A 24,630-nucleotide genomic window follows, 5' to 3' on the forward strand; every position below is an offset into this window, starting at 1 on the left:
AAAATCCATCTATTCAAACCGTTCGGATCAAATTTAACAACTAAAAAATACGAGTCTTCGATCCCTGTATTTCCCATATGATAAGAGAGCGCTCTTCCACTTGAGCTGCAATCCCGGTGGTACTCAAAGATGATGTGCAAAGTTGGGACGCCACGGCTGACCGACCGGTCAGCCTTCACTTGCGGCGGACACGTTCCCGAAGAGCTGGCCATATCGAGGTCAGCCGGTTGTCTCCTGTCTCCCGACCAGTAGGCTCATTAACAGCAATCAGCTGTTTCCGTGGTGTAGTGGTTATCACATCCGCCTAACACGCGGAAGGCCCCCGGTTCGATCCCGGGCGGAAACATCGTTAAGTCAGCAAAAGCCCTACGTTTATAGTGCAACACCAGCACAAATGAGTCAACGTTAGACACATTGGTTTCGGATGTAACCACCTGATTTCCACCTGAACGGTCGGTGCTATTCGGGACAACAATTGAAATGTGGAAGGTCAAGGGACATGTGGCGTTGGTGGCCTTGACAAACATGGTGACATTGAGTCAGGTCATAGATCACTAAAAGCGGAAAGCAATCGAAATTGGCTGGAGACAACCATACGCTAAGAACGTTTGGCAACGATCACCACAAAACCTTCACTAATGGATTCGCCACAGTCGATAACTATGGCACGTCAATTCGTGAAGGTTTCATGGTCATCAGTGCCAAAGGCTCGGAGCATGGCGGGTCTGGAAATATATTTTTTTCGTTTTTTATATTTTTGGTAATCTTTCACCGAACTAAAGGTCACCATTGTCTGGAAAGGATAGGTTATCGACCAAGCGGCATCGAACGCTGAAGGTTTCATATCATTCGATGCAATAGGCTCGGAGCATGGGGCTGTCAACCGGTTTGATTGGCCGTATAGTCCCGTCCCCAGGATGAAACAACGGGCGTTCATTCACGTTGGGAGGGAACTTGTATAATATCATCGCATATGTCCACTTGACCTCTGTCTCCTTTGATTTCTAGCTCAGGTGACTTTGCGGAACTTACTTGCATTCTTTTGGCCTCTTGGCACCTGACTCATTTCAGTTTTGTCCATGCGCGCTTAAATTTTTTCCTGATTGACTGCCTGACAGCTTACTTGCTAGTCACTTGACAGCGCCCTTTAACTTTCCACCTCCTGATTGTTGTTCCAGATGACGCCAACTGCCCATTGGGCAGACGGCTAGGAACATGCTGACACAATATGCCTACTGTTGACTAGCTTGGTACAGAACTTGCCCAATAACCACCGCAACAGCTCTACATACCAAAGGCTGCTTCCTCCCAGGATTGAGCCGGGGACCCTCCGTATGTCAGCCGGATGTAATAACCACGACACCTCGGACACAGCTGGTGCCTCCTAATGAGCCGGCCAGTCGGGAGACAGGAGCCGACCGACTGACCTCGACATACCAGCTCTTTTGTAGTGGGTCCACCTCAAGTGCAGGCTGACCAGTCGGTCAGCCATGGCGTCCCAGCTATCGACGGCACTTGTTAGAGCCGCCGGGGCTGTAGCTCAAGTGGTAGAGCGCTCGCTTAGCATGTGAGAGGTACGGGGATCGATACCCCGCAGCTCCAATTATCATCTTTAGGTTTCCGCACACCCCTGGGGAGGTGGCCTGAGTAAGCGAGTGGGTAACTGGCCCCTTTCTATTTGCCAGGGGGGGGGGCAAATACATCTCCCACGCAGTTTTTCACCTTTATTTTGTCGAGAGAAACATTTTTATGACATTTTTCATGGCAAAATCGTAAACAATTTCAGCCTTCCAGCAAATGAACTCGAACCAATTGGAAAAGTGGAGATAACCTGGCATGGAGTGGACCAGAAGTTCAAAAAGCATGTCTCAAAAAAGCATCCCTCTGTAGATCACCCGCCGAGTTTGTTGTGCTTCCCCTTCTTAGCTAATTTCCCTCCCCAACCCGAGTCTCTGCCTACATGTTAACGCTAAAATGCACTATTTGGAGCTGCGGGGTATCGATCCCCGTACCTCTCACATGCTAAGCGAGCGCTCTACCACTTGAGTTACAGCCCCGGTGGTTTTGACACATGACGTCAGAAGTTGGGACGTCATGGCTAACTGAATAATCAGGTTTGACTTGAGGTGGACACACTCCCGGAGAGCTGGCCATATCAAAGTCAGTCGGTCGGCCCCTGCCTCCCGACCTGTCGGGTCATCAGGAGGCGCCCGCTGTTTCCGTGGTGTAGTTGTCATCACTTAGCACACGCAGTGTAGAGACTGTTGTGATTTCTGGGGCGGAAGAGGTAGCTGAAAAAGCCACTTTTAAAGATCATTTAGTGTAGTTCACAGCCCTCCCGTCTGCAAATCTAACCAATCTAGTTTCTGATCCACACAGCCGTGCAAATGGGAAGACTATTTTGGGGAAGAGTATTTGAAGGTCACCTTCGTATTTATGACGTCAACATGACGTCTTTTAAATACCTTGACTCCACAGCCTATGCGGCGACCAATGGCAAACACAAGAAAAAGGATCAAGTCGTTCATCTCTGGCATTCGTGAGCATGATTTTCAGATGTGATGGCTACCAATTGGTTCTCAATCACGCTGTGCTAGGTATGATGACGTAAATAGATAATTATGTCGAGGACCATATTTACTTAAAAGGGACACGGTGTTGTCTATAGCAGTCTTTTCTACCTAAAAGTACACTAGTAGGTATACAAGTGTTTGTTTCATCTCATCCCATGCTTATTTTAATATTTTCTAGTGTAAAACATTCCCTGTCATATAGACCCAAAAACTCACTTTCTGGAGCTGCGGGCTATCGACCCTCATACCCATCACACGCCAAGCGAGCGTTCTACCACTTGGGCTACAGCTCCGGTAGTACTTCAACATGACGTCAATAGTTGGGACGCCATGGCTGACCGACTGGTCAGCCTTCACTTGAGGTGCACCCGCTCCCGAAGAGCTGGTCAAGTCGAGGTCAGTCGGTCGGCTCCTGTCTTCCGACCAGCCGGCCCATCAGGAGCAATCGGCTGTCTCCGTGGTGTAGTGGTTATCACATCCGCCTAACACGCGGAAGGCCCCCGGTTCGATCCCGGGCGGAAACATCGTTTAGGTTGTAGGGACGATACGGTTGTTGTGTAAGGCGGGCATGAGGTCAGTTAACAACAACAAAATAAGCTCAGAGCGTTATTACCCGTCTGCCCCATGAACAGTTGACGCGGTCCAGCAGAGCAATCGAAGGACGGAAATTTGAGGGACATTGTCAAAGGCGAAAAAAAATTCAAGAGGCAAGACGTGCAATATGATAAAAGCAAAACGCAAGAAGTCAGTGTCCTGTATTACGTAAAGGCCAAAAACTGGAAAGGGCAGTAGCCACTGGCAAATATGTTTCCTATACTTTTAAATATTGACTGCAACGCCTGAATTGTTCTTAAAGCTAACACCGAGCATGTATGCAGTGAATGGTAGGATGAATACACCTTTGTGCTTGATGTGCTTCCCCTTTATCTCTCATTCCCCTTCCCCCACCCCGAACGTCTGTCAGGGTGGGGAGGGAGGATGAAAAATTCACGATTTGGAGCTACGAGTCCGTCCCGGTGGCTCCGTTGGTTAGAGCGCCTGCCTTCCGATCCGCCCATCCGTGGCAGGGTGGGTTCGAGTTCCTTTAAGGCCCTCGCTATTTGCCCTTGGCAGATATGGCCTGCGGCCGGTGGCAACGGTGGGTCTAAATGTGAGTTGACGTCAGAGGGCAGGACGGACCGTGGCGAGCATTACGGCACGTTAAGTTTTCGCCACTAAATTCTGCCGTTACCTGGAATTGCGCGATCAGATGGTGGGGGTCAGGGCTCACACAACAAGCACTGCTTAGCGAGAGTGCTGATCCTAAAAACCCATGCATACAAACTGTTCGGATCAAATTTAACAAATAAAAAATACGAGGCTTTGATCCCTGTATTTCCCACGTGCTAAGAGAGCGCTCTTCCACTTGAGCTGCAATCCCGGTGGTACTCAAAGATGATTTGCAAAGTTGGGACGCCATGGATGACAGACCGGTCAGCCTTCACTTGCGGCGGACACGTTCCCGAAGAGCTGGTCATATCGAAGTCAGCCGGTTGGCTCCTGTCTCCCGACGAGTGGGCACATCGCAGCGCATTAGCTGTTTCCGTGGTGTAGTGGTTATCACATCCGCCTAACACGCGGAAGGCCCCCGGTTCGATCCCGGGCGGAAACATCGTTAAGTCAGCAAAAGCCCTACGTTTATAGTGCAACACCAGCACAAATGAGTCAACGTTAGACACATTGGTTTCGGATGTAACCACCTGATTTCCACCTGAACGGTCGGTGCTATTCGGGACAACAATTGAAATGTGGAAGGTCAAGGGACATGTGGCGTTGGTGGCCTTGATAAACATGGTGACCTTGAGTCAGGTCATAGGTCACTAAAAGCGGAAAACAGCCGAAATTGGCTGGAGATAACCATATGCTCAGAGCCTTTGGCACCGATCACCACAAAACCTTCACTAATCGATTTGCCACAGTCGATATCTTATTCTTTCCTAAACATGGTGATCTTGAGTCAAATCAAAAGGTTTAAGGTCAAATATATATTTTGGTGATCCTGCAGTAAATTTGGTGACTGGCTATTTTGGGTGACCTTTGACCGGGCTCGAATTCCACATTCTGGAAACGATAGTATATCGACTATGGCGCATCGAACGGTGACGGCTTCGTGGTGTTCGGTGCCATAGGCTTGGAGCATGGGGTTGTCTCAGTCAACTTTGTGGTTTGTGCGGAGTTTCGGTACCCTTGACTTAACCCAAGATCACCATATTATGGGAAGAATAGGATATCAACTATCGCACATCAATTCGTGAAGTTTTCATCATCAGTGCCAATGGCTCGGAGCGTGGGCGGTCTGGAAATGTATTTTTCCGTTTTTTTATATTTTTGTAATCTTTCACCGAACTTAAGGTCACCATTGTATGGAAAAAATAGGTCATCAGCCAAGTGGCATCGAATGCAGAAGGTTTCATGTCATTCGGTGCATTATGCTCAGAGCATGGGGCTGTCAACCGGTTTGATTGGCCGTGTAGTCTCGTCCCCATGATGAAACAACTGGCGTTCATTCCCGTTGGGAGGGAAATTGCATAATATCATCGCACATGTCCACTTGACCTCTGTCTCCTTTGACTTCTGGCTGAGGTGAATTTTCGGAACTGACTTGCATTCTTTTGGCCTCTTGGCACTTGACCCAGTTCAGTTTTGTCCATGCGCGTTCAACTTTTATCCTGCTTGACTGCCTGACAGTTTACTTTTTGTCATTTGACAATGCCCCTTAACTGTCCATCTCCCGATTGTTGTTCCAGATCACGCCAACTGTCCTTTGGGCAGACGGCTAGCAACATGGTGATACAATATGCCTACTGATGACTAACTTGGTACGTAACTTACCCAATAACCACCGCAGCAATTCGACATGCCAAAGGCTGCTTCCTCCCGGGATTGAGCCCGGGGGCCCTCCGTATGTCAGCCGGATGTAAAAACGACTACACCTCAGACACAGCTGGTGCCTCCTTATGAGCCGGCCAGTCGGGAGACAGGAGCCGACCGACCGACCTCGACATACCAGCTCTTTTGTAGCGGGTCCACCTCAAGTGCAGGCTGACCGGTCGGTCAGCCACGGCTTCCCAACTATTGACGGTATTTTTTAGATCCACCGGGGCTGTAGCTCAAGTGGTAGAGCGCTCGCTTAGCATGTGAGAGATACGGGGATCGATACCCCGCAGCTCCATGTCGTACCTTTAGGCTTTCACACACCCCTGGAGAGGTACCCAGGGTAGACGAGCGGGTAACAGGCCCCTTGCCATTCGCCAAGAGGGCAAATATATCTCCCGTGCAGTCCGTTTTCCACTTTTTTTTTAGAGAAACATTTTTATGACATTTTCCATGGCAAAAACTTAAACGATTTCAGCCTTCCAGCAAATGAACTTGGACGAATTGAAAAAGGGGAGACAACCTGGCATGGAGTGAACTAGAAGTTAAAAAAGCATGTCTTTCAAAAAAGCACCTCTCTGTAGATCACCCGCCGAGTATGTTGTGCTTACCTTTCTCAACTTATACGCCTCCCTACCCCGACGTCTCTGTCGACATGTTGACGCTAAAATGTGCCATTTGGAGCTGCGGGGCATCGATCCCCGTACCTCTCACATGCTAAGCGAGCGCTTTACCACTTGAACGACAGCCCCAGTGTTTTCGAGATATGACGTCAAAAGTTGGGACGTTATGGCTATCCGAATAATCGGGTTTGACTTGAGGTGGACACGCTCACGTTTTTTGCTACGTTATCCAAGATGGTCTGCATGGCTATTGGTCAGTACAAAAAAAAAAACACTTGTGATCGATTAACCTCAGAATAGTGTCACAACCCAACATGTGAATAAAGGTAAACAACTAACACTCACGGGAAAATATGCAAGGCCGCGACAAGCAAGGGCCAAAACACGAGCAAAAGGGATATTCGCTTCAGCAAACACTTCCACTACTGCTACCGTTGCCTCTCGGCAGTTGAAGTAAGAATGGCTCCATGAAGACGGTATGACATCGCACATGGCACGGGATTCGCTGAATTGGTTGGAGGGACATTTCCCTGGAATGTCCATTAGCTTAAGGCTACCATGCAGTGACTTCGCACTCGCCGATCTTTTGCCACTGGACTTCATGTTGTGGGCCAGCCTTAATGACAAGGCCCCTTGAAAATCTAGCGAACCTTCAAGAGCCCATGATGCATTTCAACTTGAGATGGACCGCATCACCATCGACCAGAAGGACAGGACAACCGACCAACTGTAGCAGGTTCAGACGTTATGCTGCCTGTAGCGCCAATAGACCACCTGGAGCATCTTTAGCAGTTGCAAGTTGACGGATGGGGTATCTCAGACTACCATCAGCAGGAGAAATTTACATCAGTCCAATCCATCCGGAAGAAAGAATTCCCACAAGCCCATAGAAAGGTCCAAACTACCGTTCAGTACTCGCCCGACCTGTCTCCATTGGACTTCATGCGATCACCAGCAATGCACATTAGCTTGAGCTTAAGTACTGGGGTCTAAGCCCCCTTGCTTCGGGAAGTGTATGTTATAACGCTCTTGCATATACAGCTTAGATGCATGATATATATTTGTGAATGTTGGCGCCAGGTTTTCTCTCATACATGTTTCGGTGAGGAGGACGGAATATTATATCTTTGTCTGCTTCTTGTCAAGGTTGTATATCCCGTAGACAATCTGACCTAGTTAAAGCCGAACTTATATGACGAGAGGCATCTGGCATCCAGAGATTAGGGTGCAAACGTGAGAATTTATGTCACGCAATGTTCACGAAATAGAAAATTAATGGTGATGTCGGTTCTGCATATACATTGCACGTATATATTGCCCATTGTCGCTGTGCATTGTAACATAATGTTATTGCTGCATGGGATATAGTATTATAAAAATAGTCTCGCATGACATATACAACTTAAAGACAAATATTGAAAACATATAAAGATTGTTTCGTGAAATGTAACTTGCCATTTTGTCAACCACTGCAGCCATGAAAGGCTACAGGCCTTTTTCAATATTTGTGCCTTGCTTGACCTCGCGTTGAGCTAACCCCCAATGGCGGGTCGTGATCCGTCCGTAGTCTGGTGCCGAACGAGTCCGACGCCGACCGACTCCGGCGTACCCGACTTCGCACAAAGTCGAGTAACATAACGGGAAAGTACAAGTATGCACCACATGAATATGAGAACAACAGTTTAAAGCATGCTGAGTTCATGTCACCGTTTTGCTAAATTTTCGTTATTGAAGGTAGGGCAACACCGTGCGCTTACGAAGAGGGCATATCGTCCGGTTCCCTACGTGCAGAGAACACGGCGTGCAGCGCGTGTTAACAAATACTCCTGAAATGTGAGACGCGGAAGAGTAGGCATTGGGCACCTAGTAGCTGACCGCATGTAGCAACACCGCGGCCAATGCCATAGTATCATGATGTTGTGGCGGTAAGGAAGTGGCAACTGCAGTTTGCAACAACACCAATGAGGCGATGATCGTCATCATGACAAGGACAGAATGTGCTATAGGTAGTCGGCACCTGTTTCGGTCGGAGGTGCCACTGTTGCAGCGTTTTGATCCGCACATTGTGAGTCCACGAGCTTAATGGGGTGTTCCATTGCCTGAGATTTTGAACTGAAATATCCATTTTGAGTAGCATTCGGTGCAGTTCCCAGCCTTACCCTTCTTAAGACCTAAACCCTTCAGTTTCCCACCCACACGCTCGTGAAGACGTGCAGACGTTTCTGTGCGGGGTTGGAGGGACGTTTGTTGGTAATGCTCATCAGCTTAAGGCTACCATGCTGCTTCACACTCGCCCGGCCTTTCGAGACTGGAAGGTATTGAATTATATGTCGTTTGAATTTTGACCCAGTATACTTTTTGCAAATGGCTTTTCGTTATTCCATTGCTATCCTAAATGTCTATGCCCCAGCCATGGGGCAAACGGGTGATTGCGTTCTGACCTTGTTTTTCCCTTGTTAACTGATATCATGTGCGGCTTACACGGCAAAAGTGGCGTTTCTACAAGCTAAACGATATTTCCGCCCGAGGTCGAACCTGGGGCCTCCCGCGTGTTATGTGGGGGCCTCCTCGTGTGCGACGTCTCACCGTCTTCATGGAAACATTCTTACTTCAACTTGCCGAGAGGTGGCGGCAGCAGTGCTTGACGTATTTGCTGAAGTAAATGTCGTCATTGCTCGCGTTTTTGGTCATTCTCCTGGTGTTCTTCAAAATTTGTCTGTGAGTCTAAATTGGCTACTGTTATTCACATGCTCGGTTATTGCACTATTCTTAGGTCATCGATTAAACGTGTTATTTCTGTGATGATCATTGGTGATGTCTAACTTCCTGCGGTATGTAGCACAAAACGTATTAAAAGAACGAGCAATTTCATCCTAGCCTAACATTTATATTGGCAATTGACTTAATTTTGTCCTTACGCAACAACCGTAGCGTTTCTACAAACTTAACGATGTTTCCGCCCGGGATAGAACCGGGGGCCTTCCGCGTATTAGGCGGATGTGATAACCACTACACCACGGAAACAGCCGGTTGCTCCTGATGAGCCGGCTGGTCGGGAGACAGGAGCCGACCGACTGACCTCGACTTGACCAGCTCTTCGGGAGCGGGTCCACCTCAAGTGAAGGCTGACCAGCCGGTCAGCCATGGCGTCTCAACTATTGACGTCATGTTGGAGTACTACCGGAGCTGTAGCCCGATTGGTAGAACGCTCGCTTCGCGTGTGATATGTACGAGGGCTGATACTCGCAGCTCCGGAACGTGAGTTTTTGGATTTATATGACAGGGGTTTTTACGTTAGGAAATATTAAAGCAAGCGTGAAATAAAATGAAACAAACTCCTTATACCTATTCGTATACTTTAAGACAGAAAAGACTGCTGTAGACAACACCATGTCCCTTTTAAGTAAATATGCTCCTCGACAGCATTATCTATTTACGTCATCACACCTAGCACAGCGTGATTGAGACCCAATTGGCACCCACCATATCTGAAAATCATGCTCACGAACGCCAGAGACAAACGATTTGATTATTTTTTTGTTTTTGGATTTGATCGCTGTATTGGGTGTGGAATCACGGTAATTGAGTGACGTTATTTTGACGCCAAAAGTATCAAGCTGACCTTGAAATACTCTTCTCCAAAATAGTCCTCCCATTCGCACTGGCGTGTGGATCAGAAACTAAAGCGGTTTGGTTTGAAGAAGGGAGGTCTGTGAAATACACCAAATGATTTTCGAAATGCCTATTTCGGTTGCCTCTCCCGCCCCAGAAACGACAACAGTCCCTTCAATGTGTGATAAGTGATGGCAACTACATCACGGAAACAGCGGGCGCCTCCTGATGAGCCGGCCTGTCGGGAGGCAGTGACTGACCGGCTGACCTCGATATGACCAGCTCTCCAGGAGCGTATCCACATTAAGTCAAACTGGATTATTCGGTTTGTCATAACGCCCCAACTTTTGACGTCATATCTCAAAATCAAAGGGGCTGTAGCTCAAGTGGTAGAGTGCTCGCTTAGCATGTGAGGGGTACGGGGATCGATACCCCGCAGCTCCAAATAGCACGTTTTAGCGTTAACATGTCGACAGAGACGTCCGTGTGGGGAGGGGGATAAGTTAAGAATGGGAAGCACAACAAACTCGGCAGGTGATCTACGGAGGAATGCTTTTGCAAGAAATGGTTTTTTGAACTTTTAGTCCGCTCCATGCCAGGTTATCTGCACTTTTTCAATCGTTCGAGTTCATTTGCCGGAAGGCTGAAATCGTGTAAGTTTTTGCCATGAAAAAAGCCATAAAACTGTTTCTGTGAAAAAAGATGTGGAAAACCGACTGTGTGGGAGATATAATCGCCCCCTTGGTAAATGGCAGAGGACAGTTACCCGCTCGCTTACCAGGGGCACCTCTCCAGGGATGTGCGGAAACCTAAAGATACGGCTTGGAGCTGCGGGGTATCGATCCCCGTACCTCTCACATGCTAAGCGAGCGCTCTACCACTTGAGCTACAGCCCCGGTGGTTCCCAAAAATGCCGTCAATAGCTGGGACGCCGTGGCTGACCGACTGGTCAGCCTGCACTTGAGGTGGACCCACTACACAAGAGCTGGTATGTCGAGGTCAGTCGGTCGGCTCCTGTCTCCCCACTGGCCGGCTCATTAGGAGGCATCAGCTGTGTCCGAGGTGTAGTGGTTATTACATCCGGCTGACATACGGAGGGCCCCGGCTCAATCCTGGGAGGAAGCAGCCTTTGGCATGTAGAACTCCCGCTGCTAGTGGGTAAGTTCTGTACCAAGTTGCTAACAGTAGGCATATTGTGTCATCATGTTACTAACCGTCTACCCGATGGGCAGTTGGCGTGATCTGGAACAACAATCGGGAGGTGGAAAGTTAAGGGCCATTGTCAAATGACAAAGAAAGTGAACAGTCAGGCAATCAAGCAGGATAAAAGTCAAAAGCGCATGTAGGGCGCATGCGCACAAGGGCGCTGAAAGAGCCTAGTGCCAAGGGGCCAAAAGAATGCAAGTAAATTTCGAAAAGTCATCTGAGCTAGAAGTTAAAGGAGACAGAAGTCAAGTGGACATGTGGGATGATATTATACAGCAATGTCCCTCCCAACTTGAATGAACGTCCGTGGCCCCATCATGGGGACGGGATTAAACGGCCACTTAAAGCTGCTGACAGTCTCATACTCTGAGCCTATTGCACCGAATGAGATGAAACCTTCAGCATTCGATGCCACTTAGTCGATAACCTATCCTTTGCAGACAATGGTGACCTTTAGTTCGGTGAAAGATTACCAAATATATCAAAAATGAAAGCAAATACGTTGCCAGACAACCCAACCTCCGAGCCTTTGGCACTGATGAACATGAAACCTTCACCAATTGATGCGCCATAGTCGATATCCTAAACTTCCCAGAATATGGTGATCTTGGGTTAAGTCAAGGGAACCAAAATTCAGCCAGAACCACCAAAACTGGTTGCAAACAACCCTATGCTCCAAGCCTATGGCACCGAACACCACGAAACCTTCACCATTCGTTGCGCCCTAGTCGATATACCATCCTTTCCAGAATATGGGGCTCATAATGTGTCAGTAAAGCGAGGTACAAGTTTCGGAAGCCGATATTTGATGTATATTTACTCCGCCGCTACGGCATGACTTGGACAGTTCCAAAAGTTTACTTTGCTCAGAGAAAAATAAGAAAACAAGAAACATAGTGATAATAATAAGTCATTACGGTAGCAATAAAAAACATCCAAACTCCGCCCTGCTTCAGGATCGTGGAGTTTGCATACTCCTTTCTAATCTGCATCACCACCGTTCATGGTGCGGCTCTAAGCGCAACTACGAACTTTTGCGCCGGCGTACACTTTAGAAAAAAAACGCAAGGTGCTGCGTGCACCCTGCCGCAACATACATATACATTTCCAACCGAACAGTTGCAAACGTGTTTACGCCAATGCACCATTTCCATGCACACTTTTGTCGTCGAACCAACGCTACCACACAGGGAAGCAAGTACGTAAAAATTGGGAAGCTGAAAGCCATACTTGGAACAGAGAACCATGCTTGGAAGGGAATGGGCCCTGGTGTCTCACACTGAGATGGACAGATGAGTTCCAGCATGCAACTAAATTGGATAATGTGGTATAAGACAAGGCGCCCACCACACAGTGTCCTGGCTGCGTAGAGAGCGCCGTGGATCCAGGATTTGGTCCCGAGTAAGCCTCTGCACGGCCGGCCAAGACTTATTTCTAAAGTGGCTGCGTCAGCTTACTGGATGGCATCTGATGCCTGCTGCTAACTATCTTAGAACAGAATTTACGTCATAACCGCAGCAGTTCTACATACTAAATTATGCTTCCTCCCAGGATGTGCCTGGGGGCCTACCGCGTATCAGTCACATGTAATAACTACTATATCTCGAAAACAGCTGGTGCCTCATGACGAGCCGGCCGGTCGGGAGACAGGAGCCGACCGACTGACCTCGACATGATCAGCTCTTCGGGAGCGTGTCCACCTCAAGTGGAGGCTGACCAATTGGTCAGACATGGTGTCCCAACTACTGACGTCATATTTGAGAATTACCTGGGCTGTAGCTCAAGTGGTAGAGCGCTCGCTTAGCATGCGAGAGGCACGGGGATCGATACCCCGCAGCTCCAGATCGTAGCTCTTGGTTTTCATACACTCTTGGAGAGGTATCTCACAAATCCAAATGGGGGTATAGCGCTGCTACATGTACCCATTGGCAGCCCACCAATCGAAATACACCAAAATGGATAAACACAGATGCTAGGTTCTTGGTAAATCCCACGATGAAATGCATCAGATGCACGCTTAAAGTAGAAATAAAAGCCGACGCAACCACGTTAAAAATAACTCTTGGCCGGCCGTGTAGAGGCTTACTCGGGACCAAATACTGGATCCACGGCGCTCTCTACGAGGCCGAACACCCTATGGAGGGCGCCTTGTCTCATACCACGTTATCCAATTTAGTTGCATGCTGCAGCTCATCTGCTCATCTCAGTGTGAGAGAGCAGGGCCCACTCCCTTCCAAGCATGGCTCTCTCTTGCAAAGTAAGGCTTTCAGCTTCCCCAATTTTTACGTACTTGCATCCCTGTGTGGTAGCGTTGGTTCGACGGCAAAAGTGTGCATGGAAATATTGCATGAGCGTAAACACGTTTGCAACTGTTCGGTTGGAAATGTATGTGTATGTTGCAGCAGGGTACGCGCTGCACCTTGTGTTTTTTCTAAAGTGTACGCCGGCGCAAAAGTTCGTAGTTGCGCTTAGAGCCGCACCATAAACGATGTGGTGCAGATCAGAAAGGAGTATGCAAACTCCGCGATCCTCAAGCAGGGCGGAGTTTGGATGTTATGTATTGCTACCGTAATGAGTTATCATTATCATTATGTTATTTGTGTTATTATTTTTCTCCGATCAAACTAAACTTTTGGAAATGTCCAAGTCATATCGTAGTTGCGGAGTGAACATGCCTCAAATATCGGCTTGCGAAACTTTTACCTCTCTTTACCGATACATTATGAGCTCCATATTGTGGAAAGGGTGGTGTATCGACTATAGCGCAGCGAATGGTGAAGGTTTCGTGGTGTTCGGTGCCATAGGCTTGGAGCATGGGGTTGTTTGTAACCAATTTTGGTGGGTTTGACTGAATTTTGGTGCCATTGACTTAACCCAAGATCACCATATTCTGGGAAGAATAGGATATCGACTATGGCGCATCAATTGGTGAAGGCTTCATGTTTATCAGCGCGAAAAACTCGGAGGTTGGGCGGTCTGGCAACGTATTTTCTTTCATTTTTATATATTTAGTAATCTTTCACCGAACTAAAGGTCACCATTGTCTGCAAAGGATAGGCTATCGACCAAGTGGCATCGAGCGCTGAAGGTTTCATGTCATTTGGTGCAAAAGGCTCAGAGCATGAGACTGTCAACAGCCTTCATTGGCCGTTTAGTCCCGTCCCCATGATGGGACCACGGACGTTCTTTCAAGTTGGGAGGGATATTGTTGCATAATATCATACCACATGTCCACTTGACTTCTGTCTCATTTAATTTCTAGCTCAGGTGACTTTTCGAAATTTACTTGCATTCTTTTGGCCTCTTGGCACAAGGCTCTTTCAGCGCCCTTGCCCATGCGCTTTTGACTTTTATCCTGCTTGACTGCCTGACAGTTCACTTTTTTGTCGTTTGACAGTGGCCCTTAACTTTCCACCTCCTGATTGTTGTTCCAGATCACGCCAACTGCCCATTGGGTGGACGGTTAGTAACATGGTGATACAATATGCCTACTGTTAGCTAACTTGGTACAGAACTTACCCACTAGCAGCGGGAGTTCTACATGCCAAAGGCTGCTTCCTCCCAGGACTGAGCCGGGGCCCTCCGTATGTCAGCCGGATGTAATAGCCACTACACCTCGGACACAGCTGATGCCTCCTAATGAGCCGGCCAGTCAGGAGACAGGAGCCGACCGACTGACCACGACATACCAGCTCTTTTGTAGTGGGTCCACGTCAAGTGCAGGCTGACCAGTCGGTCAGCCATGGCGTCCCAGTTATTGACGGCATTTTTGGGAACCACCGGGGCTGTAGCTCAAGTGGTAGAGCGCTCGCTTAGCATGTGAGAGGTACGGGGATCGATACCCCGCAGCTCCAAGTCGCATCTTTAGGTTTCCGCGCACCCCTGGAGAGGTGCCCCTGGTAAGCGAGCGGGTAACTGTCCCCTTGCCATTTACCAAGGGGGCGATTATATCTCCCACGCAGTCGGTTTTCCACATCTTTTTTCACAGAAACAGTTTTATGGCTTTTTTCATGGCAAAAACTTAAACGATTTCAGCCTTCCGGCAAATGAACTCGAACGATTGAAAAAGTGCAGATAACCTGGCATGGAGTGGACTAAAAGTTCGAAAAACCATTTCTTTCAAAAAGCATTCCTCTGTAGATCACCTGCCGAGTTTGCTGTGCCTCCCATTCTTAACTTATCCCCCTCCCCACACGGACGTCTCTGTCGACATGTTAACGCTAAAATGTACTATTTGGAGCTGCGGGGTATCGATCCCCGTACCTCTCACATGCGAGAGCTCTACCACTTGAGCTACAGCCCTGTTGGTTTTGAGATATGGCGTCGAAAGTTGGGGCGTTATGACTAACCGAATAATCAAGTTTGACTTAAGGTGGACACGCTCACGGAGAGCTGGTCATATCGAGGTCAGTCGGTCAGTACCTGCCTCCCAACAGGCCGGGTCATCAGGAGGCGCCCGCTGTTTCCGTGGTGTAATTGTCATCACTTACCACACATATCAAACGACTGTTGTCGTTTCTGGGGCGGGAGAGGTAACCGAAATAGCCACTTTGAAGATCATTTGGTGTGGTTCACAGCCCTCCCTTCTGCAAATCTAACCGATCTAGCTTCTGATCTACAGCCCGTGCAAATGGGAAGACTATTTTGGAGAAGAGTATTTCAACGTCACCTTGGTATTGATGGCGTCAAAATGACGTCATTCAAATACTGCTATTCGACAGCCAATGCGGCGATCAACGGCAAAAACAATACAGTGATCAAGTCGTTCATCTCTGGCGTTCATGAGCATGATTTTCAGATATGATGGATGCCAATTGGGTCTCAATCACGCTGTGCTAGGTATGATGACGTAAATAGATAATGCTGTCGAGGAGCATATTTACTTGAAAGGGACATGGTGTTGTCTAGAGCAGTCTTTTCTATCTTAAAGTATACGAATAGGTATAAGAAGTTTGTTTCACCTTATTTCACGCTTACTTTAATATTTCCTAATGTAAAACATCCCCTGTCATATAAACCTAAACACTCACCTTCCGGAGCTGCGGATATCGACCCTCGCACATATCACACGCGAAGCGAGCGTTCTACCAATCGGGCAACAGCTCCGGTAGTACTCCAACATGACGTCAATAGTTGGGACGCCATGGCTGACCGGCTGGTCAGCCCTCACTTGAGGTGCACCCGCTCCCGAAGAGCTGGTCAAGTCGAGGTCAGTCGGTCGGCTCCTGTCTTCCGACCAGCCGGCTCATCAGGAGTGATCGGCTGTTTCCGTGGTGTAGTGGTTATCACATCCGCCTAACACGCGGAAGGCCCCCGGTTCGATCCCGGGCGGAAACATCGTTTATGATAAAAGTCAGACGCAGGAAGTCAATATCCTGCATTATGTGCAGGTCAAAAACTGGAAAGGGCAGAAGCTATTTGCAAATATATTTCTTATATTTTTAAATATCGTCTGCAACGTCTGAATTGTTCTTAAACATAAGCACCGAGTATGTATGCAGTGAATGGTAGGATGAATACACTTAATTTGACATGGGGCCTGCTGCGAATAACTACATCGCGCGTCGCATTCAATCTCATGAAGTTCGTAGCGCGCATTTCAGTGTTGCGTACGATAAAGGCGACAAAATTAGACATCTTTGCCCAAGTAGTTCAAAAATGTTGTTTCAACCCTCGAAGTTCCAATTTCCATCACATCACATCATTCCCTTTTCAATTTCACGACGTGCTGGGGAGTCTGAAGCGTCGCAAGTGTCCCTGTTCTACCAGCGAGCACGAGTTTTAAACCATAAAATCCTTCTTAAGACCCTACTTTTCATTAAAACAGAAGGATTTTTAAAGATTTAGCCAGAATCTTTCAGAATGAATGACTTTTTTACATTGGTGCTCATGCTAAGACTCGAGGTATGTCCTTGTTATGCTTTTTCATATCAAGCAGTGGTTGAAAAACCCTGCCACCGATCGTGCCATTTCAGGTCAGCTACATAACTTGGTGGCAAGAGTGTAACGTGCCGCAAGGCGGGATGCAGTCCGACCTGCATTCTGAATTCAACTGACCTCGCGCGACTGATGTCACTGGCCGCAGACTATAACCGTCAAGGACGATTAGCGAGCGTCAAAAGCAACTCGAACTCACCACGCCATGGGAAAGTGGATCGGAATGTAGGCGCTCTAAATAACTGGCCTGAGATGGACAGATCAGTTCCAGTATGCAACTAAACTGGATACTGTGATATGGGACAAGGCGCCCTCCACTCAGTGGAGGGCGCCTTGGCTGGCGTCGTGGCTGCGTGAAGTACCTCGCGTACCTGGAATAAGCGTTTGCCCAGTTGGACGAGTTATTTTTAAGGTGTTGATGTCAGCTCACTGAAACTTTAGATTCTAGTTCCGTTTTGATGGTGCATTGGTGCGTTTTATCGTGCGCTTTTATCATGCATCTGACTTCTCCGTTTATCTTAATCGATGTATTTCTTTTGGCGGGTCGCCAGTGAGCACATGTAGCAACGCTTTATCCCCATTTGGATTTGGAGCATACCTCTCCAGAAGTGTGTGAAAACCAAAGGTGTCATGTGGAGCTGCGGGGTATCGATCCCCGTACCTCTCACATGCTAAGCGAGCGCTCTACCACTTGAGCTACAGCCCCGGCGGTTTTCAGATATGTCGTCCGTAGTTGGAACGCCATGGCTAACCGAATAATCAGGTTTCACTTGTGGTGGACCCACCCCCGAGGAACTGGACATGTCGAAGTCAGTCGGTCGGCTCCTGTCTCCCGAACAGCCAGCTCATCAGGAGCAATCACCTGTTTCCGTGGTGTAGTGGTTATCACATCCACTCAACACGTGGAAGCCCCCCGGTTTAATCCCGAGCATGAACGTTGTTTAGCTGGTAGAAACGCTACGGTTGTTGTGTATGGTCAAAATGAAGTTAGTTATCAGCAGACAAATAACGTCAGCACACATCTCCCGTTTTCAATCACGTTTTGTGCTACATAATGCAAAAAGTTGGGCATGTCTAATAATCATTGCAGGAGTAGCAAGTATAATCGAATAACATAAGAATAGTGCCGTACCCGAGCTTCTGAATAGAAGTGAACAGCTCAAACTCATGGACACCTATGCAAGGACACGACGAGAAAGGGTCAAAACACGAATAAAACGATATTTGCTTCAGCAAAGTCGTCCAGCACTACTACCGCCACCTCTCGGCAAGTTGAAGTAAGAATGGCTTCATCGTCAGCCATCAAGACGATATGCAACTGCACACGGTACCAGCTGCACTGAATTGGTTGGAGGAACATTTCCCTGGAATGCCTATCAGCTTAAGGCTACCATGCATTGACTTCCCACTCGCCCGATCTTTTGCCATTGGACTTCATGTCACGGGCTAGCCTGGAAGACAAAGTCCTCAAGGACAAGGCAGCAAACCATCAAGAGCCCATGGCCGCATTCAAACTTGAGACGAGCCGAATCGCCACCGACCAGACAGGCGGGACAACTGACCATCAGCAGCAGGTTCAGCCGTTGCGTTTTTTGAACCGCCAGGAGACCACCTGTAGCATCTTTTGTAGTCCCAATTTGACGGATGGGGTACCTCTGATTACCATCAACAGGAGAAATGCCCATCAGTCTAATCAGCCAAGAAGTAATAATTCCCACCAGTCCATATGACTGTTAAAACTAACGTTCAGTACTTGCCCGACCTGTCGCCACTGGACTTCACGCGATCAACAGGAATGCACACAAGATTAAGCTTGGGCACTGGGGTTCTAGCCCCTTCCCCCCCCCCCCCGATCATCCTGGAAAGTGTGTATTGTGACGCTCTTGCATCTAACGCTTAAATGCATGATGTGTGTTCGTGAATGTTGGCGCCAGGTTTTCTCTGATACATGTCTTGTTGAGGATGACAGCATATTGTACATTTGTCTGCCTCCTGTCAAGGTTGTGACTCATTTCAGTTTGCCCATGCGCGTTTAACTTTTATCCTGCTTGACTGCTTGCCAGTTGAATTTTTGTTCTTTGACAATAGCCCATGACTTTCCACCACCTGATTATTGTCCTAGATCGCGCCAACTGCTCATGGGGTAGCCAGTTGATAGCATGCTAAGACAAGATGCCTGCTGCTGACTAACTTAGAACAGACCTTACGTCATTACCGCAGCAGTTCTACATACTAAATGATGCTTCCTCCCGGGATGTAGCTGCGGGCCTATTAGCGGTGTCAGCCGTACCGCGCATCAGCCGGATGTAATAGCCACTACATCTCGAAAATAGCTGATGCCTCCTGATGAGCCGGCCGGTCGGGAGACAGGAGCCGACCGACTGACCTTGACATGATGAGCTCTTCGGGAGCGGGCCCACCTCAAGTGAAGGCTGACCGGTCGGTCAGGCATGGCGTCCCAACTATTGACGGCGTTTTTGAGAATTACCGGGGCTGTAGCTCAAGTAGTAGAGCGCTCGCTTAGCATGTGAGAGGTACGGGGATCGATACCCTGCAGCTCCAAATCGTAGCTCTTGGTTTTCATATACTCTTGGAGAGATACCTTACAAATCCAAATAGGGATATACCGCTACTTCCCGTGTCCATTGGCAACCCGCCAAACGGAATACGCCAAAATGGATAAACACAGAAGTTAGGTTCTTGGTAAATGCACATGATGAAATGCATCAGCTGCACGCTAAAAGTAGAAATCTAATCTAAACGACCAGTAAGCTGACGCAGCCACGTTAAAACTAACTCTTGGCCGGCCGTGCAGAGGCTTCCTCGGGACCAAACCCTGGATCCACGTCGCTCTCTACTCAGCCAGGACGATGTGTGGAGGGCGCCTTGCCTCATACCACATTATCCAATTTAGTTGCATGCTGGAATTCATCTGCCCATCTCAGTGTGAGAGAGCAGGGCCCATTCCCTTCCAAGGATGGCTCTCTCTTGCAAAGTCAGGCTTTCAGCTTCCCAATTTTTACGTACTTGCAGCCCTGTGTGGTAGCGTTGGTTCGATGACAAAGTGGGCATGAAAATAGTGCATGAACATAAACACCTTTGCAACTGTTCGGTTGGAAATGTATGTGTATGTTGCGGCAGGGTGTGCGCTGCCCCTTGCGTTTTTTATGCAAACTCCGCGATCCTCAAGCAGGGCGGAGTTTTGATGTTATTTATTGCTACCGTAGTGAGTTGTCATTATCATTATGCTATTTGTGTTATTGTTTTTCTCCGAGCAAAGTAAACTTTTGGAAATGTCCAAGTCATATCGTAGTTTAGGAGTGAACATGCATCAAATATCGGCTTGCGAAACTGTTACCTCTCTTTATTGATACATTATGAGCTCCATATTGTGGAAAGAATAGTACATCGACTATGGCGCAGCGAATGGTGAAGGTTTCGTGGTGTTCGGTGCCATAGGCTTAGAGCATAGGGTTGTTTACAACCAGTTTTGGAGGTTTTTGCCCTTGACTTAACCCAAGATCACCATATTCCGGGAACTATAGGATATCGACTATGGCGCATCAATTGGTGAAGGTTTCATGTTCATCAGTGCCAAAGTCTCGGAGGTTGGGTGGTCTGGCAACGTATTTGCTTTCATTTTTGATATATTTGGTAATCTTTCACCGAACTAAAGGTCACCATTGTCTGCAAAGGATAGGTTATCGACTAAGTAGCATCGAACGCTGAAGGTTTCATCTCATTCGGTGCAATAGGCTCAGAGTATGAGACTGTCAACAGCTATCATTGGCCGTTTAGTCCCGTCCCCATGATGGGGCCACGGACGTTCATTCAAGTTGGGAGGGACATTGTTGCATTATATCATCCGACATGTCCACTTGACTTCTGTCTCCTTTAACTTCTAGCTCAGATGACTTTTCGAAATTTACTTGCATTCTTTTGGCCTCTTGGCACTAGGCTCTTTCAGCGCCCTTGTGCGCATGCGCCCTACATGCGCTTTTGACTTTTATCCTGCTTGATTGCCTGACTGTTCACTTTTTTGTCATTTGACAATGGTCCTTAACTTTCCATCTCCTGATTGTTGTTCCAGATCACGCTAACTGCCCATCGGGTAGACGGTTAGTAACATGATGACACAATATGCCTACTGTTGGCAACTTGGTACAGAACTTACCCACTAGCAGCGGGAGTTCTACATGCCAAAGGCTGCTTCCTCCCGCGATTGAGCCGGGGGCCCTCCGTATGTCAGCCGGATGTAATAAACGCTACAACTCGGACACAGCTGATGCTTCGTCATGAGCTGGCCAGTCGGGAGACAGGAGCCGACCGACTGAACTCGACATGTATGTAGGACTTGACATACTCTTGTGTAGTGGGTCCACCTCAAGTGCAGGCTGACCAGTCGGTCAGCCACAGCGTCCCATCTATTGACGGCATTTTTGAGAGCCACCGGGGCTGTAGCTCAAGTGGTAGAGCGCTCGCTTAGCATGTGAGAGGTACGGGGATCGATACCCCGCAGCTCCAAGTCGTACCGTTAGGCTTTCACACACCACTGGAGTGGTGCCCAGGGTAGGCGAGCGGGTAACAGGCCCCTTGCCGTTTGTCAAGGGGGCAAATATATCTCCCGCGCAGCCCGTTTTCCACATCTTTTTGTCAGAAACATTTCTGATGGCATTTTTCATGGGAAAAACTTAAACGACTTCAGCCTTCCAGCGAATGCACTCGGACGAATTGAAAAAGTGGAGATAACCTGGCGTGGAGTGGACTAGAGGTTCAAAACAGCATGTCGTTCAAAAAAGCACCCCTCTGTAGGTCACCCGCCGAGTTTGTTGTGCTTACCTTTCTCAACTTATCCCCCTCCCTACCCCGACGTCTCTGTCCACATGTTAACGCTAAAACGAACTATTTGGAGCTGCGGGGTATCGATCCCCGTACCTCTCACATGCTAAGCGAGCGCTCTACCACTTGAGCTACAGCCCCAGTGGTTTTCAAACATGACGTCAATAGTTGGGACGTCATGGCTGACCGAATAATCAGGTTTGACTTGAGGTGGACACTCTCCCAAAGGACTGGTCATATCGAGGTCAGTCGGTTGGTTCCTGTCTCCCGACTGGCCGGCTCATCAGGAGCGATCACCTGTTTCCGTGGTGTAGTGGTTATCACATCCGCATAAGAGGCGGAAAAGGCCGGTTCAATCGCTGGCGGAAACATCGTTTAGTCCGTAGAACCGTTACGGTTGTGGTGTAGGCTCACATAAAGTTACTGTGCAGAAGACAATGAGGAAAGGATGAAGTAGACCCTTTCAATCACGTTTTTTGCTACGTTATGCAAGAAGGTCTGCATAGCTATCGGTCAGTTCAGAAATAACACGTGTGTTCGATTAACCTAAGAATAGTGTCACAACCCAACATGTGAATAATTGTAAACAACTAACACTCACGGAAAAATATGCAAGGCCACGACGAGGAAGGGCCAAAACACGAGCAAAAGTGATATTCGCTTCAGCAAACACTTCCACTACTGCTACCGTTACCTCGCGGCAGTTGAAGTAAGAATGGCTCCATGAAGACGGTATGACATCGCACATGGCACGGTATTCGCTGAATTGGTTGGAGGGACATTTCCCTGGAATGTCCATTAGCTTAAGGCTACCATGCAGTGACTTCGCACTCGCCGATCTTTTGCCACTGGACTTCATGTTGTGGGCTAGCCTTAAGGACAAAGCACCCTTGAAAATCTAGCGAACCTTCAAGAGCCCATGATGCATTTCAACTTGAGATGGACCGCATCACCATCGACCAGAAGGACAGGACAACCGACCAACTGTAGCAGGTTCAGACGTTATGCTGCCTGTAGCGCCAAGAGACCACCTGGAGCATCTTTAGCAGTCGCAAGTTGACGGATGGGGTATCTCAGACTTCCATCAGCAGGAGAAACTTGCATCAGTCCAATCCATCCGGAAGAAAGAATTCCCACAAGCCCATAGGAAGGTCCAAACTACCGTTCAGTACTCGCCCGACCTGTCTCCATTGGACTTCATACGATCACCAGCAATGCACATTAGCTTGAGCTTAAGTACTGGGGTCTAAGCCCCCTTGCTTCGGGAAGTGTATGTTATGACGCTCCTGCATATACAGCTTAGATGCATGATATATATTTGTGAATGTTGGCGCCAGGTTTTCTCTCATACATGTTTCGGTGATGATGACGGAATATTATATCTTTGTCTGCTTCTTGTCAAGGTTGTATATCGCGTAGACAATCTGACCTAGTTACAGCCGAACTTATATGACGAGAGGCATCTGGCATCCAGATATTAGGGTGCAAACGTGGGAATTCATGTCACGTTATGTTCACGAAATAGAAAAGTAATGGTGATATCGGTTCTGCATATACATTGCACGTATATATTGCCCATTGTCGCTGTGCATTGTAACATAATGTTATTGCTGCATGGGATATAGTATTATAAAAATGGTCTCGCATAACATATAAAAATTACCAACCTAGGTACGCCTAGGATCTTGCCCTTCTCAAGACCTAAACCCTTCAGTTTCCCATCCTCACGCTCGGGAAGATGTGCAGACGTTTCTGTGCGGGGATGGTGGGACGTTTGTCTGTAATGCTCATCAGCTTAAGGCTACCATGCTGCTTCACACTTACCCGGCCTTTCGAGACTGGAAGGTATTGAATTATGTCTCGCTTGAATTTTGACCCAGTATACTTTTGCAAATGGCTTTTCGTTATTCCATTGCTATCCCAAATGTCTATGCCGCAGTCATGAGGCAAACTGGCGATTGCGTTCTGACCTTATTTTTCCATTGTTAACTGATATCATGTGCGTCTTACACGGCAACAGTGACGTTTCTACAAGCTAAACGATATTTCCGCCCGAGATCGAACGGGGGCCTCCCGCGTGTTAGGTAGGGCCTCCCCGTGTGCGACGTCTTACCGTCTTCATGGAAACATTCTTACTTCAACTTGCCGAGAGGTGGCGGTAGCAGTGCTTCACGTGTTTGCTGAAGTAAATGTCGTCATTGCTCGCGTTTTTGGCCATTGTCGTGGTGTTCTTGAAAATTTGTCGGTGAGTCTAAGTTGGCTTCTTTAATTCACATGCTCGGTTATCGCACTATTCGTAGGTTATCGATTAAACGTGTTATTTCTGTGACGATCATTAGTGATGTCTAACTTTTTGCGGTATGTAGCACAAAGCGTACTAAACGAACGGGCGATTTCATCCTAACCTAGCATTTATATTGTCATTTGACTTAATTTTGTCCTTACGCAACAACCGTAGCGTTCCTACAAACTAAACGATGTTTCCGCCCGGGATCGAACCGGGGGCCTTCCGCGTGTTAGGCGGATGTGATAACCACTACACCACGGAAACGGCTGGTGCTTGCTGATGACCCGGTCGGTCGTGAAACAGGAGCCGACCTACTGACCTCGACATGACCAGCTCTTTTGTAGTGGGTCAACCTAAAGTGAAGGCTGGCCAGTCGGTCAGCCATGGCGTCCAAACTATTGACATCATATTTGAGAACTACGGAGCTGTAGCTCAAGTGGTAGAGCGATCGCTTAGCATGTGGGAGGGGATCGATACCCCGCAGCTCCAGGTAGTGAATTTTGGATCTTAAATGGAATGCATTGTTTCACAATAGAATATATTTAAGTAAGCATCAGGCAAGATGAAACAAGTACACTTGTAATTATTTGTATCTTTTAAGGCAGAAAAGACTGCTCTAAACAACACAATTTTTCCTTTT

The 24,630-nt window shown here is 48.0% G+C and overlaps 9 non-coding genes across 9 annotated transcripts; 4 read left to right on the forward strand and 5 right to left on the reverse strand.

Moving 5' to 3' along the window:
- The first annotated feature begins 273 nt into the window (after nt 1-273).
- On the forward strand, nt 274-346 carry TRNAV-AAC (transfer RNA valine (anticodon AAC)). The gene has a single exon. It is a non-coding gene; the product is annotated as a tRNA-Val (tRNA).
- Nucleotides 347-3,024: 2,678 nt separating this feature from the next.
- On the forward strand, nt 3,025-3,097 carry TRNAV-AAC (transfer RNA valine (anticodon AAC)). The gene has a single exon. It is a non-coding gene; the product is annotated as a tRNA-Val (tRNA).
- A 1,054-nt stretch (nt 3,098-4,151) lies between these two features.
- Nucleotides 4,152-4,224, forward strand: TRNAV-AAC (transfer RNA valine (anticodon AAC)). Its single transcript has one exon. It is a non-coding gene; the product is annotated as a tRNA-Val (tRNA).
- Nucleotides 4,225-9,060: 4,836 nt separating this feature from the next.
- Nucleotides 9,061-9,133, reverse strand: TRNAI-AAU (transfer RNA isoleucine (anticodon AAU)). The gene has a single exon. It is a non-coding gene; the product is annotated as a tRNA-Ile (tRNA).
- A 1,411-nt stretch (nt 9,134-10,544) lies between these two features.
- TRNAA-AGC (transfer RNA alanine (anticodon AGC)) lies at nt 10,545-10,617 on the reverse strand. The gene has a single exon. It is a non-coding gene; the product is annotated as a tRNA-Ala (tRNA).
- Nucleotides 10,618-16,191: 5,574 nt separating this feature from the next.
- Nucleotides 16,192-16,264, forward strand: TRNAV-AAC (transfer RNA valine (anticodon AAC)). The gene has a single exon. It is a non-coding gene; the product is annotated as a tRNA-Val (tRNA).
- Nucleotides 16,265-17,497: 1,233 nt separating this feature from the next.
- Nucleotides 17,498-17,570, reverse strand: TRNAA-AGC (transfer RNA alanine (anticodon AGC)). The gene has a single exon. It is a non-coding gene; the product is annotated as a tRNA-Ala (tRNA).
- A 4,201-nt stretch (nt 17,571-21,771) lies between these two features.
- Nucleotides 21,772-21,844, reverse strand: TRNAA-AGC (transfer RNA alanine (anticodon AGC)). Its single transcript has one exon. It is a non-coding gene; the product is annotated as a tRNA-Ala (tRNA).
- Nucleotides 21,845-24,181: 2,337 nt separating this feature from the next.
- TRNAV-AAC (transfer RNA valine (anticodon AAC)) lies at nt 24,182-24,254 on the reverse strand. The gene has a single exon. It is a non-coding gene; the product is annotated as a tRNA-Val (tRNA).
- Nucleotides 24,255-24,630: the final 376 nt, after the last annotated feature.

This window comes from Pollicipes pollicipes, unplaced genomic scaffold (assembly GCF_011947565.3).
Source record: "Pollicipes pollicipes isolate AB1234 unplaced genomic scaffold, Ppol_2.1 Scaffold_3087;HRSCAF=3621_pilon_pilon_pilon, whole genome shotgun sequence".
NCBI lineage: Eukaryota > Metazoa > Arthropoda > Thecostraca > Pollicipedomorpha > Pollicipedidae > Pollicipes > Pollicipes pollicipes.